Source organism: Rhineura floridana, chromosome 3 (assembly GCF_030035675.1).
Source record: "Rhineura floridana isolate rRhiFlo1 chromosome 3, rRhiFlo1.hap2, whole genome shotgun sequence".
Classification (NCBI taxonomy): Eukaryota; Metazoa; Chordata; class Lepidosauria; order Squamata; family Rhineuridae; genus Rhineura; species Rhineura floridana.
In genome coordinates, this window is record NC_084482.1 from 222,510,475 (window position 1) to 222,525,761 (window position 15,287).

Here is a 15,287-nt window from a genome sequence, read left to right on the forward strand (position 1 = left end):
TAATGTCTAAAAATTATGCTAATACTTATCCAAAGCCAAATCTACAAGCTCCACAGGCAATCCTCACTTAATGGCATGTGTGTGTGTGTATGTGTGAGAGAGACAGAATAGCCTTGTTCACAAATGAACTTTTAAAAAGTTTTAAAAGACAACTAAGTCAGATGATGATTCTAATAATGGAATGAGGCACACACAGCCCTTCAAAGAACAATAGACAAAAGGTTCATTCAATTATGGAGAACACATACTGCTAACTATGTGAATTATTTAGAAGATGGGGGTGACTGGAGGTACTTTAAAATGGAGCACTCGGATAATAAATAAGGAAATGAGAAAGAGGGAGACTTGAAGTGACTTGATTCATCATAGAATCTTGTGTTCTTAACATGCTATGGATCCCATCTGATTTGAAGTCTGTTGATAGCAAAACAGGATTCATCAAAGCTTTGCGTCATTTAATATCGGGGTTGAATAAAAGTAACTAAATTACATGATCCAGGTGTCTGAGAGTGATGTAATTTCACTACACTTTTATAATTCTTAGCATTTACATTGTTCTTTTAGGTGAAAACTCCAGGGGTGCACTCAAGTTTTGCTTCCTTGGAAGGTGATTGCTCCTGGAGGTTTGCGACTGATAGTTGGTTTATTTACACATCTACGCAGGCTGAAGGTTTGCATTCATCCTCTATCAGATCCACTTTCTCATTCATTTTTGGGGAAGGAGGAGACAAGTTCCTCCAGCACTCCCCAGAAACATTACAATACTCTGACATTTTGCTCCAACTCTGAAAATAAAACTAATATTTGGTTTATTTACACATCTATGTGGGCTATAGATTCCCATCACATCCACTTTCTCTATTCATTTTCAGGGGGGGAGGAGACCAGATCCTCCAGCACTCCCCAGAAACACTACAGTTATGTGACACCTGTCTCAACCTCCAAAGGTAGACCTTACTGCTTCCTCTTGCAGACCCAGATGATTGTGTCTGTGTATGGGGGAAGAGTAAGCCTTTGCTTCCCTTCCACAAGAGCTCATCCATGCAGCATGACCTTCTCAGCAAAAGCAGCATAGCTGTGCCACTCTGCCACAGCCATCATGAAGATAATTGTTTTCACAGTTTGATAATTTTTAATCTGTAGTGTCATAGGATTGAGGTAGCTGGTCAGAATGGTTTCTGGAGTTGACTTGAATGGTTTCTTTGGGTCCCCTCCAAGCCCCTGATTTTATATCAGACCTGTGAAATGTCTTTTTTGCATGTCTAAATAGTTGACACAGGAATAGACACAGAAAGAATGAGCTGGAAGGGCAGGGCTGCTTCTTCCCGCAACTGACCTCTTTGAAGCCCCTAGCCACTATTTCCAGGCACCAGTTGGAGTGACTACCTTTTTCCTTCATTCTTATCCTGACATTTGATTTTCCTGGCCACTGTGTCCAATTCCCATGTGCTCTGCATCCAGAGTTCCTCCCCCTTGGGTCCCAAGATGTTGTTGGACTACAACTCCCATAATTTATTTTATTTTTTATTTATTAATTGTGCTTTTATACCGCCCTTTAGCAATAAGCTCTCAGGGCGGTGTACAACAATAAAAACAGGTTAAAATACAAGTGAGTATAAATAAAATACATTATAAAACATATATGAAAACAAGATTACAAAAAAAAAAATTAACATTTGAAATTTAATTTAAAGTTAAAAAGCCTGGGCAAAGAGGTAGGTCTTTACCTGGCGCCGAAAAGATAACAGAGAAGGCGCCAGGCGTATCTCATCAGGGAGGTTGTTCCATAATTTGGGGGCCACTACTGAGAAGGCTCTAGTTCTAGTAATTACTCTCTGGGCCTCGCTATGCATTGGAACCCGGAGAAGGGCCTTTGACGTCAAGCACAGCGAGCGGGTAGATACATAGCGGGGGAGGCGTTCCGCCAGGTATTGCGGTCTGATGCCATTAAGGGCTTTATAGGTAAGAACCAACACTTTGAATCTGGCCCGGAAACATATTGGTAGCCAGTGCAGTTGGGCCAGAATAGGTGTTATATGGTCAAATTTCTTTGTCCCAGTAAGAACTCTGGCCGCAGCATTCTGCACCAGCTGAAGTTTCCGAACCGTCTTCAAAGGTAGCCCTACGTAGAGTGCATTACAGTAATCCAATCTAGAGGTTACCAGAGCATGGATAACTGTGGCAAGGTTCTCCCTGTCCAGGTAGGGTCGTAGTTGGGCCACCAGCCGAAGCTGGTAGAACGCATTCCGTGTCACCGAGGCTACCTGAGCCTCCAGTGACAGGAGCGGATCTAATAAGACCCCCAAACTACTGACCTGCTCCTTTAGGGGGAGTGTAACCCCATCTAGGGCAGGTCGGACGTCAACCATCTGGGCAGAGAGCCCCTCCACCAACAGCATCTCAGTCTTGTCAGGATTGAGTCTCAGTTTGTTAGCTCTCATCCAGTCCATTATCGCAGCCAGGCAGCGGTTTAGTACATCAACGGCCTCACCTGAAGAAGATGAAAAGGAGAAGTAGAGTTGCGTATCATCAGCATATTGCTGGAAACACACTCCAAAACTCGTTATGACCTCACCCAGCGGCTTCATATAGATATTAAAGAGCATGGGGGACAGAACCGAACCCTACGGGACCCCATATTGGAGTACCCAGGGATTCGAGTAATGTTCCCCAAGCACCAACTTCTGGAGACGATTCTCGAGATAGGAGCGCAGCCACTGCCAAGCAGTGCCTCCAACTCCCAAGTCCGCAAGACGCCCCAGAAGAATACCATGGTCGATGGTATCAAAAGCCGCTGAGAGATCCAGGAGAACCAACAGAGTTACACTCCCTCTGTCTTTCTCCCGGCACAGGTCATCATACAGGGCGACCAAGGCTGTTTCTGTACCAAACCCCGACCGAAAGCCCGATTGAAATGGATCCAGATAATCAGTTTCATCCAAGAGAGCCTGGAGCTGGCGAGCGACCACACGCTCTAGGACCTTGCCCAGGAATGGAACATTTGCTACCGGTCTATAGTTGTCAAGGTTTTCAGGGTCCAAGGAGGATTTTTTTAGGAGCGGTCTCACCACCGCCTGTTTCAGGCAGGGTGGTACCACTCCCTCTCGTAAAGAGGCATTGATCACCTCCTGACCATTGGCCAAGATGGCTGGGGCTGATGGGAGCTGTAGTCCAAGAACTTCTTGAAGAAGTCTGCTCTGTATTCCTGTATTATCACAGACTGCAGATCAAGCAACACCTGAGACTGATATTTTTAAGACCCACCCAATTTTGGAAGGGGGATGTTGTGACTTTAAGTATTTGCAGCTGCTTTTAAGGATGCATTTTAAGCTGTTGTAATCCACCATGGGATAGATGCTATTGGAGGAACTGAACAGGGCAAGGTGGTGGTTGGGGGGTGTTGGGGGGCTTTTGCACTTGCAAACCCCAAGAAAGAACTACTTTAGCCACAGGGCAGGGACTGTTCACAGAACTTATAAGTCAGTAAATTTTTATTTTGGTCACAGACCACTACATACACATCATAAATAAATCAAATCCATATAAAATACATAAAATCAAGGCTGAATAGGAGATTACAGGATCCCAACATATCATTTGTCACCAATTTCCATCATACAATGGCAGCAGCACAAGAATGAGGCACTTTAGCTGTAACCTGTGCATTCATATCTGCCAATAAATGCACGAAGTAAAAATCATCAGATTTACCCAGAATGCACTTTAAAATTGGAATAAGAAAAGAGTAACAAAAATCCCTATAAAAAGAACAGTACATAAAACATGACCCACTGTTTCCACTTCTCCCATTCCACATGGGCAGGCCCGTTCATGATGGGCTCCCCTTCTATACCTTCCATCCAGGAGGGTAGATGACAGGGAAAGCTCCTCTGTATGGAGGGATATTCAGATTTGTCCAGTAACACATGGGCACCAACGCTCTTCTGTTGTACATGAACTCAAGGTGCATAACAGCAAAGCTAAAATGATTGAGTAGTTCTATATCCCAGATTCACTGTTGGATAGTAGATTTTGCTTTTACATATACAAGAGCAAGAAGAGGACTTATAAGAAAAGTTGATGTGTGTTTTTTTCCTGTAAGCTAAAGTTGCAGCAAAAGGACACTATTGTCCTGTATTACTATCTGTTAAGGCTGAAGATGGAGAGTCTGAAAAGGCAGGTTAAGCAGTCAATGGTGCCTTAGCACTGATGCATCCCCAAAGTCTCCTCACAAAGACAAAACAGGACAGGGATTCCCTAGGAGCAGGAAAGAGTCTAGTCATTGGTGATAATAATCAATAGTGAGTGGAGAAGACTGGTAAAATGACTTACCTGTCAAAGCTGGTAGAGGGAGGAACGTTGAAGACATGTGGATGAAACAATGCAAATGTGGCAGAGATGACCCCACCAATGAGGTGGTCTCCTGGCCTGTAATAATTGAATGGATCTATCTGATCCCTCTCCAAAGTCAAGGAACATTTTGCCTTCAGCATCCCACAGTCTGCATTAGGCGGCAGCAGCAGCAGCAGCAGCAGCAAAAGCACCATCCTGTGTCTGCCTGGAACAGCCTCCTCCGTTGTGGCTGCTTCCCATCAGCTAATTGAAAGAATTATTGCATGAAGCCAAACTCTTTTTGCAAGACGTTCCTAAGGCTGATGGAGCCCAGCCAAGACTTCACACCTGAAGGGGATGGAAGTCAACCTCACATCCAGATAATCGTCCTCACCTGCCCTAAATCTCAGCCCATCCTCTCAATGTCACAGAAGACAATTGTGCTTCTGTCCTTTCTGGTTTGGATGCAAGACGTCACCTCATGTTGCTCTCAATGCTGATGTTTTTCTTTGTGGATTCAAAGGCAATCTGTGAAGAAATCTTTGGAGCTTTGTTGAGAAGATGAAAAAATGACTATGATTTTGATAATTATAAGGGGAAGAAGCATCGCCTCTAACTCCATGCGCAACTGAACAACTGGAGAAAAACAGGTTTGCAAAAACTCCCAGATGTGGCTCTAAACTCTGAGATGGATAACAGAGGGAGCAACTGAACGTGTTTAACCTTGATGGGGAAAAACCACATTCACAAGAGTGAGGATCAATATTTCCTTTTAGGACAGTAGTGGGGAACCTCTTCCCACAGGACATATTAGGCCTGCCATTGGACCTGCGATGCTGTTCTTGGCCGAGCCATGCATACCTGCCCTACACCTGTTGTCATGTATAGGTCGGGTAAACACAACTAATCCAAAGGGGGTTTGCAGGCACCAACAAGTTGGCACTTGCAAAGTCCTGTCCACAGATTTTCACAAGCTCTGGCAATCGGCTGTTAGGACTGGGATCATGACTGTTGTGGGTCCATATGAGAGACCCCAACAAATGTGTCCATATGGCCCTGTGTGTTAACAATGTCCACACCAAACGTTTTGTAGGTGCAAACAGTATTGGAAGCAGGATCATGTCTAGCTGCCCTGATACCATCATGAGCTCAAATCATCATAAATGCACAATAACAAGGATGTCTGGAGGGGCTCTGAGGGGTCTTCCAAACTGGGATTTTATTGGGGGTGTATTCTGCCACATGCTCTTGACACAATGCTAGCACATTAATGGTGGATTTATTCAGCTTTATTATATGTTCTGTGATGCTTCCTCAATGCTACCACATTATTGCTGTCCGGAGGGGCTATAACACAACAAAGGCGGGACAAAAATTAAAACATTTGTGGTATAAAAAGTTACAGGATTTCACTAGGATAGTTAAGCAGGGCACAGTACAGTATTGAAAGGGCATGGGGTCATAAATGTCCACCCTGATTCCAGCATGAGCACCAATCATCATGAATGCACCATAAAAAGAGCACCTCGAGGGTCCCTTAATTTCTTCCAAATGCAGTGGGGGTGGGACAGCAGCTGGCCTTTGAGTGTATCTCCTGCTCTGAGATAAGGCACCATACACACGTCAATTAACCCACCACAGCTCAAGCCACACAGCCCAGACCAAAGGGTGTTACAAATGGGGAGGAGATGCATGGCTGAGAGGTGGGAGTAAGTGAGATTTGTGCAAGAGAGAAAGAGACAATTGTGACTGCACATTTCCCCTCATATGTCAAGGAAGTAATCTAAACCACTCACAGTTCAAAAAAAAAAAAAGATAAAGCAAGGCAAAGATATGGGGGGCCACCAGCCAACCTGACCCCTTTAAAATTCCCCAGAACTCCTAAGCAGACATTCTGCCACTGTCAAGAGGCCCATTTGTTTGCTTCAAAGGAAAGAAGAGAGCAGGAAGCCTGAGACCATTCCCTAGTTATTCTGTAGGAGGGAAGATGGTCCTGTCTTCTCCGAGCCCCTCAGTTAAAAAAAAAGTCCTTCCACTTCCGATTACATCTGAGCCTTTATTTTCAGGGGCTTCAACTTTATTTATTTATTTATTTATTCTCATTATTTTTACCCCGCCCTGGAACTCACGGCGGCTTCCAGATAAAAGCACATATAATTAAAAACATACAAAAGTCTAGATTAAAATGAAATTAAACAATTTACAGTATTAAAACCATTCATACATACAGTTAAAATAATTCAAACTCAGTTTAAAATAATACAGGCAACAGCAATGCCGCACCCTTCAAGACCTGTCCTTAACAGCTTTCAGTTCCAAAGGCTTGTTGAAATACAAAAGTCTTTGCTTGCCAACGGAAGGACTGCAAGGAGGGGGCCATTCTTGCTTCCCTAGGAAGGGAGTTCCAAAGCCTCTGGGCAGCCACCGAAAAGGCCCTATCTCGCGTCCCCACTAGTCGTGCTTGTGAGGACATAGGTATTGAGAGAAGGGCCTCTCCTGAGGATCTCAGGGCCCGGGCAGGCTCATATAGGGAGATACGGTCTGACAGATAGCCTGGCTTAGCCTGGACCTAAGCCATATAGGGCTTTATAGGTCATCACCAGCCCTTTGAATTGTGTCTGGAAACAGAATGGCAACCAGTGGAGCTTTTGTAACAGGGGAGTTGTATAGTCCCTGTAACCAGACCCAGTTAACACTGTGGCTGCAGCACGCTGCACCAACGGAAGTTTTCGAACAGTCTTCAGAGGCAGCCCCACGTAGAGCGCATTACAGTAATCTAAACGGGATGTAACTAAGGCATGTGCAGAGCTTGGAAGATTACTTTTAAAAAGTAATCAATTACCGTTACAATTACTTGGCCCCAAAAAGTAGTAATTACTGTTACAATTACAATTGCTCTGAAAGAACTGATTACTTTACTTTTTCTCAAAAGTAATCACTACAGTTACATTTCAGTTACTTTTTTAAAAAAATGCCTAGAAGGTGTTGGCCTTGGCTGCTGCACAACTAAGTAGCCTAAAACAACATTAAAAATAAACACACACACAGAAGGTAGTACAATAATACTTTTACAAATTCTTCAAAACTCAATTTCATGGTATCCTAGAACATTTGCAGCTGCCATTTTATTCTAAACCAGGCCCAAAGTATTAGTGCTGGCAAGTCTGAGCTTAAGCTGACAATTAATGAAGGGAACTTTGTCACAGTCTAACAGAACTGTATGTCCTTGTGTAAAGGTTATATTCAGAAAGGAGATGACTCTTTAAACTCTTACTTAAAGTTTTTAGGCAGCTACTATGTCTTCACTGCCCAAACGCAGAACAAAGCCTGTTAATTCCGACAGTCTCCTATATTAACTTATCAGTAGTTCAGGGATAATAACTAAGATGCTAAGCAAAAAATAGCCAATTAATCTCAGCTATGGAATCCATTCCTGACCTAACTTCAGAGCTCTATACTATACACATATGAATTTGCATTGCTCAGTGTGCTCTTACAATTAATTCAAAATGTTGCAAAGAATGTGGAGGCACACGCAACTTTAGTTAGGATCAAACCTCTTTAAACACAAGCTAAAACCAAAGACAAATATTTACTTTCAGAACATTATTTTCATTGTAATTGCTTTTATATACAGCTCATCAGTCAGAAAATTAGAAGAGTAGTGAATGTAATCCCTTCAGCACTTCACAGTAAAATGTTCCCCTCTTACTACAGGCAGCTAGAAGTCAGCATGACCATAAAACCACTTCTACATATCATCAATGATTTACAGCCTATTCTGGACAACAATACACCCCTCCTGCAGGCCCTGGCTGCTACACCTGTCCTTGCTTAGAAACAGCCCTGTAACCTTAAACAGCTACTTACCAGCAACAACAGGCCATATAACAGAGATACAAATGGAGGGATCAGATCCTGTGACAGACCCAGATGTGAGTTGTGACCTCAGTGCTGTTTTATCTAGCAACACTATTGCAGGACCTAACAACGTCACCCACAACATAAACATCAATAGGACTACTGCTGGCTGGGAGGTAGACACCAACCGTAACCTCCCTAACCTTTTTCTGCTGCATCTCAAGAACAGCAACCTGTTGCCGCAGCTATAGCTGGTTTCCAAGGGGCAAGCCTATTTGGCAGTAGCCAGCAGGTCAGCCCCAGCCCAGGGAAACACCAAAGGAGAGCGTCACTCCTTTGATTTGTTCCTTGAGGGTGTGATGAGAGTGAGGGAACCTCATGTGGATCATTGGCTGTGGATGAATTTGCTCCTAGCTGAGAGATTGGAGAGGGGCAGCGGAATGGGAACTAGCCAGACTTACCAGTAAAAGATGGAATGTTGGCTTCTCCAACAGGCTGCTGCTCTTGAGGTGCAGCAGATGTTGATTACCACAACCATTACCAGCCCAGAGAATGGTGGTTGAACTATATGTACCTATACAATTAAATTGTGACACAGACAGAATATGTTCTTTGTACTTAGGAACTACTTTGTCTGTTAAATCTTGAATAATGACTTCTGAAGCTCTCTAACAAGAGCACTGTCTGGGCTATAGCTCAGTGGTCAAGCACATGTTTTGCATATGAAAGGTCCTAGGTTCAATACCCAGCATCTCCAGGTAGGATTGAGAAAGACCTCTGCCTAAGATCCTGGAGATACACTGGTAGTCAATGTGATATGATAGCTGACTAATAGCCTGACTTATTATAAGGCAGCATCCCCTGAGGATCTGGATCTGTTTTACTACCTACAGGCCCATGTTGCCAGCTTAAACCTTGAAAAGTTTCATTGATGAGTACATCTGTTCACGCTGCCTATGCCAGTTACTATTTAGTGATAGCCTAGCTATGTGAAGTAACCTTATGCCTATCTAATGGTAAACTAATAAACTATATGAATTTAATAATTTCATGTTAAATATTTCAGATCAGAAAACACTTTAAATTAATGTTAGATAAAAGTAATCCTGTTTAAACTGAACTATGTTTCCAAAAACTTGAAATTAGTACATCATCTGTTATTTTAACATAATTATTAAAGCATTCACCACAGGTCTCTGAAGAGGGATGGATATAAATGAGGACAAAAGGAAATACACATGCAGTCTTTCAGGAGTTATTGTTTCTCATGTTATATGAAGTCATAAAAAAATCCAGAAAAAGTCATTTCAAGGCCTACAATCCAAGAATGTTTTGCCAGGGAGGTTTTATGCCACCATGATATAAAAACAAAGAGAAAAAAAACCCTGTCTCTGCCATTTGGGCTCTTGCTGGGAGGAAGGGCAGGATATAAATCAAATAAATAAATAAATAAATATTTTTTCTGTAATTCAAGAGTTTGCTGCCAAGGACATATTATGATTTGGGGTATGATGCTACCTGTCATTCCTCTACAGCAAGACTGATAAATGCCCAGTTATTTTACACACACACAAAATCTTTCCTTTTTAAAGGGAGCAAGACAGCTTATACAGCATCATTACATCCTTGTAGAACAAAACAAAAATGTTCTTTTTTTTAAGTTAAACAAAAATGTGCAGAAAACACAGCAGCATCAACACTGACTTTCCAAGAAGGGAAATAAATGATTAGAGAAGAAAGTTGAAATTAAAGCAAAAGAAGCCAGCTCTGCGTACAAGATCAAGTTTAATGAAGTTTAATGAAATAAATAAATCAAGCCAACTAAATCCAAAACTGACCAGCTCTGGCTACAGTTCTCTCACTTTGTTAAGTGGTCAGCTTCGCTTCTGATGGAAGATCAAACAAAATTCTTTGTAATTACAGGCTCTCAAAGAGATCTGACCCTTCAAATTAGTACCATAAAGGGTACTGTTCCTCTGGTTCCATTTCCAGCCCCCCCATCTCTACAGCAGCCAAATAAAGGCTGACATACATTTGACGATCTATGCAACACACTAAAAAGGGTGAGATAGATATGAAAATTACTTCCCTGAGTTTGCAACAGTAGCCCTCTCTAAGCACTCTTGCAACGCAACTACAACAAAAGACCACATTTTTTTTAAAAAATATATATAAAGTGAGCAAGCAGGGGGTAAGGGGGTGGTAGAGAGAGTGACGGAGTTTGCAAGAGGGGATGACTTGAGCAAGTGCAGGCAAGAGAATGGGGTGGGGGTGTTAGGATTTAATTATTTATTTATTGTATTTATATACCACCCCATAGCCAAAGCTGTCCGGGCGGTTTACAGTAATTCCCAAACATGTGCTGTTCTTTATTTCCTGAAATGAAGCAAAAAAACTGCTGAGCTGTTTTGATCAAAAGACTGCAGGGTTGGCAACACCAAACTTTATTCACCACTTTGGAAACAATTTGTGATTTTGTTTCATAACTTTGAGAACACCACGTTAGAATTGATGTTTTCCATGAAATCAATCCAGTGTCTCCCTAGAAGACAAACCTCTCAGCTTCCTGTAGTTCAAAAATTAACACAGATTAATAGAATTTAACCTTTGCTTCACTATAGATTTGACATAAAAGCATGCTGCCCACAGACAAATATTTTAGGTAGGCTGACATAGAAATATGCAAAAAGCAGCCAAATCTAGGAAGCAGAGGGGGGCAACTCTGCCCTGGAGCGCACTGGAGAGAACTACAGGAAGCCATGGCTCTGGCATACCTTAAATTTGCAAATTGCTTGCCTTTAAAGTCAAACCAGGACCTTTACGACTGCTCTCTTTTGGCAGCCACTGGGACTAGGCTCTTACTGCTTGCACACACAGGAACCTCTGCAACAACCAACATTGCCACCTTCTCTCGCCGACCAAATCGATTCTTTGTAAACGTTTCCTCTCCCAAATCCAAATCATCTTGAAGATCTACCATCACATCGCGCCCTCCTTAAAATGCGGCAGTTAAAGTAAAAGGGAAGAACAGGTGTGTGTGTGTGTGTGTCTGCGTGCTTTAAATGTTTCAGGAAGACTCTGGTTTAACTCTTTGTTAGATGCGAAGAAACAGAGTCAAATTTAAAGGCGAAGACAAACGCAACAGGAATAGAATAGAGATGGAACGCTCTGGGGAAAGCACGAGCAAGGCTGAAGCGGCTTTTGGACGTTTCTTGGAGGGGAGGGGACCCGGCTCGCACTCAGGATTCCATGCGGTGGGCAAGCCAGCTTGTGCACTTGCCCCTCCTTACCTCTCAGCGATAGCAAAAAAAAGTTGGCTGGTGAAAAATTAACCCCTTCTCTGCCAACGCAGGCAGATTTTTTTTTTTAAACCAGCTCTTCTGGGCCATATCGGCCCAATGCCATCAAGAGGGGATGGCAGAGCAAGTGAGGGGAAGAGAATGGGGATGAGGGTGAGGGTGTTAGGATGAGTGACGGAGTGTGCAAGAGGAGGCAGCTGAGTGAGCGCGGGCAAGAGAGTGGGGGTAGGGACGTTATCATAACCCTCACACACACACAGAGCCCCTCACCTCCATTCCGCTGCTGCCTCCTCCGTCCTTGCCCTCAGGCTTTCTCCCTCTGCTCCTTTCTTCTCCAACATCATCCAGTCTTGAAGCATTTTTTTCTCTTTTTCTCCACTTCCTCCCTCGTGCCTCTAACACAGAGCAGGAGGGAAGAGTAGCTCTGCGCAGAAGCGCAGTATAAGGCACATGTATTTGTCCACCAATCACAGCAGCAGACTTCCCCCCTCCCAGTAACGTCCAAAGTAATGTGGAAAACGTTAGAGTTGCAGCTGAAAAGTAATGAAATTACCACTCGTTCTCTTACAAGCAAATTGTAACGAAGTTACCCAGTCGTTATGCAAAAAAGTAATAAATTACAAGTAACTCGTTAATTCTAACTTCCAAACTGCGAACCTGTGTCTTCAGGGGGAGTGTAACCCCATCCAGCACAGGCTGAACCCCTATTCCCTGATCTGCCTTTCGACTGACCAGGAGCACTTCTGTCTTGTCTGGATTAAGCTTCAATTTGTTCGCCCTCATCCAGTCCACCACTGATGACAGACACCGGTTTAAAACCAAGACAGCTTCCTTGGAGTTAGGTGGAAAGGAGAAGTAGAGTTGGGTGTCATCAGTATACTGATGGCACCAAACCCCAAACCCCCGGACAACCTCTCCCAGCAGTTTCATGTAGATGTTAAATAGCACGGGGGACAAAACTGAGCCCTGAGGGACCCCATAGGCCAACGGCCAAGGAGTCGAACAGGAATCCCCCAGCACCACTTTCTGGGTTCGTCCCTCCAGAAAGGAACGGAGCCACTGAAAAACAGTGCCCCCAAGTCCCATCCCAGCAAGGCAGCCCAGAAGGATACCATGGTCGATGGTATCGAAAGCTGCTGAGAGGTCCAGCAGAACCAACAGGGACACACTCCCCCTGTCCAGTTCTCTGCGTAGGTCATCCACCAAGGTGACCAAAGCCGTCTCCTTCCCATAACCAGGCCTGAAACCAGACTGAAATGGATCCAGATACTCTGTTTCTTCCAGGAATCCCTGGAGCTGGGAGGCCACCACACGCTCTGTTACCTTGCCCAAAAATGGGATATTGGACACTGGCCGATAATTATCCATTATGGAAGGATCCAGGGAAGGCTTTTTCAACAAAGGCCTTACAACTGCCTCCTTTAGGCACACTGGAACTCTGCCTTGTTGTAAGGAGGCATTGATCACTCCCTTCACCCACTCAGCCAGTCCCTCTCTGGCGCATTTAATGAGCCAGGAAGGGCAGGGCTCTAGAAGACATGTGGTGGCTCTCACCTCTCCAAGGATCCTGTCCACATCCTCGGGCTGTACAAATTGAAAAGAATCCATTATTATTAGACAGGCAGGAGCCAAAGTTACATCCACTGAGACAGTATCAACTATAGCATCCAAGTCGGAATGAATCTGAGTGATTTTATCTGCAAAGTGCCATGCAAATTCTTGGCAGAGGTCTGTTGAATGGTCTCTATTATCCCTACGGGGGCCAAGATGTAAAAGACCTCTGACCACTCGAAACAGCTCTGCTGGATGGCTCCCTGCAGACAAAAAAGTGGCAGAAAAGAATGCTTTCTTTGCTGCCCGTACTGCCACGGAGTAGGCCTTCAAATAGGCTCTAGCCCGTGTTCGATCAGACTCGCTCCGAGTCTTCCTCCAACGTCGCTCTAGTCTCCGTCTCATTTGTTTCATCACCGCCAGCTCCTTGGTAAACCAGGGACAAAGGAGCAGGGAAACTCCAGGAGAGGGAGGGAGGGAGCGAGGGCCAGGGAGTGTCCAAAGTCTACATCTGGATCCAGGCAAGCCAGACAGATCCTTGGCCTGCAGAGGCCTTTTAAGTGATCAGCAATGGAATTGTGGGAGGTCTTCCTCTTCCTCTTCTGTCAAATGCCTCCCAGCCCCTCAGGACCAAGCTAGACATTTCCAACAGATGGATATGACTTCTTTAAGCATTTAAACGTAAGAGCCCTGACTGACAATGTGAGGACTGTCACATATAAAAGCTCGATGACATTTTTGTTGACTGCTGTCAGATTGGTGGAAGCAACACAGTGGAAACAACCATACCCTCATATGCTGGAGATTAATAATAATAAGTTCAAGTACAAAAGCCCAGAACACCCCCTAACTACCCCCTTTGCCCCAATCAATCTCTCCCATGGCTGCCTATTGAGTCAGTAAATGATGCCCAGGTGCAGCTTTTCTGTAGTAAAAATACTATGAAATTCAGAAATGTGTCAAGCCATTAAAATGTTTTCAAAGAAGGAAGTAGTTATAAACCACTTCCAGATTACCCGTTTCTTGAACATTCATTCTGATTTGTTTGCATTATACAATGTTGCATCAATCGGTATCCAACACTTTCCGGTGCATTTCCCCATCACTGTTTCTTTTTCTGGGAAGTGGGGTTGTTGTGCAACTTTAATTGAGAAGCCAGAGGCAAGTGAATTGCTTTGACTTGGATTCCTGCAGCAGGGAGTTGGACACCAACTCTACTATTGGCTCCTTCCAACTCTACTATTCTAAGATTCTATGAATTAGCAGAATAATGATCAGTGGGGGAGAATGGTGAGAGGGAGTGCAGCCCACAAAGACAGCAAGCCTTGCGGGGGGGAGTTGAGTACATGTGGGGGGATGTGTATTTTCAACTATTAGAGATGGGAAGGTGTACTTGACCAATTATTTAGATGTGCAAAAAGGATACTTCACAGGTCTGGCTAATAACAATAACATTTATTACCTGTCTTTCACCCAAAGGTCCCGGGGGCTGGGTTACAGAAATTTCTAAATGACATTAAAAACCATTAAAAACAAACTAAAATAAAACTATGGCGGGCCTTAAAACATATATCTCAGGTGTCCAAGGCCAGGGTAAAGAGGTGCTTCTTCAGCATTCACCTAAAACAATGATGTCAATTTTTTTTGCCTTGCGGAACTTGCTTATGTAATACTGACTCTCTCAACGGTAGTCACTGTTACACTTTTGCACTTATGCTCACAAAACAAATAAGCATCATGGAAAGACTTTTGGAGGGGGGGCAAGGAAAGTGACAGGGAAATACCTTAAAAATGTGGGGAAGACGTACAACCTCCGTGCGAGCAAATCGGGTTCATGCTCATTGCTGTATAACCTCCCTTTAAACAAATTGGAAAGGATGCTCAATAAAGTGTGGACATTGCATAACCCTCTGTGCAATCCAGATGAATGCTCAATAAACAGGTTCTCAGGACGGGCCCAAGGTCTGTTCTGAATGAGCGGGCATTTGTTGGGGCCCAAGTGGGATTGCCTGCTCCTCAAAATAACTTTGCCCATGCCCAGTAGTACCTACATTCCTCCAGATTTGCACCCCAAAACACAGAAGGGTCCAACTGGATGGTTGTTGTGGTGGCCTCTTGTGTCCTGCTTCTTGGAGACCCTCCTTCCTCCTCCTCCCTCCCTTGCAGACTCTTATCAGTCTCCTCCCAGGCCAGTAGACCATTGTGCTCCACATGGCACTGGTAGAGGTCCCTATCTTTGGAGTC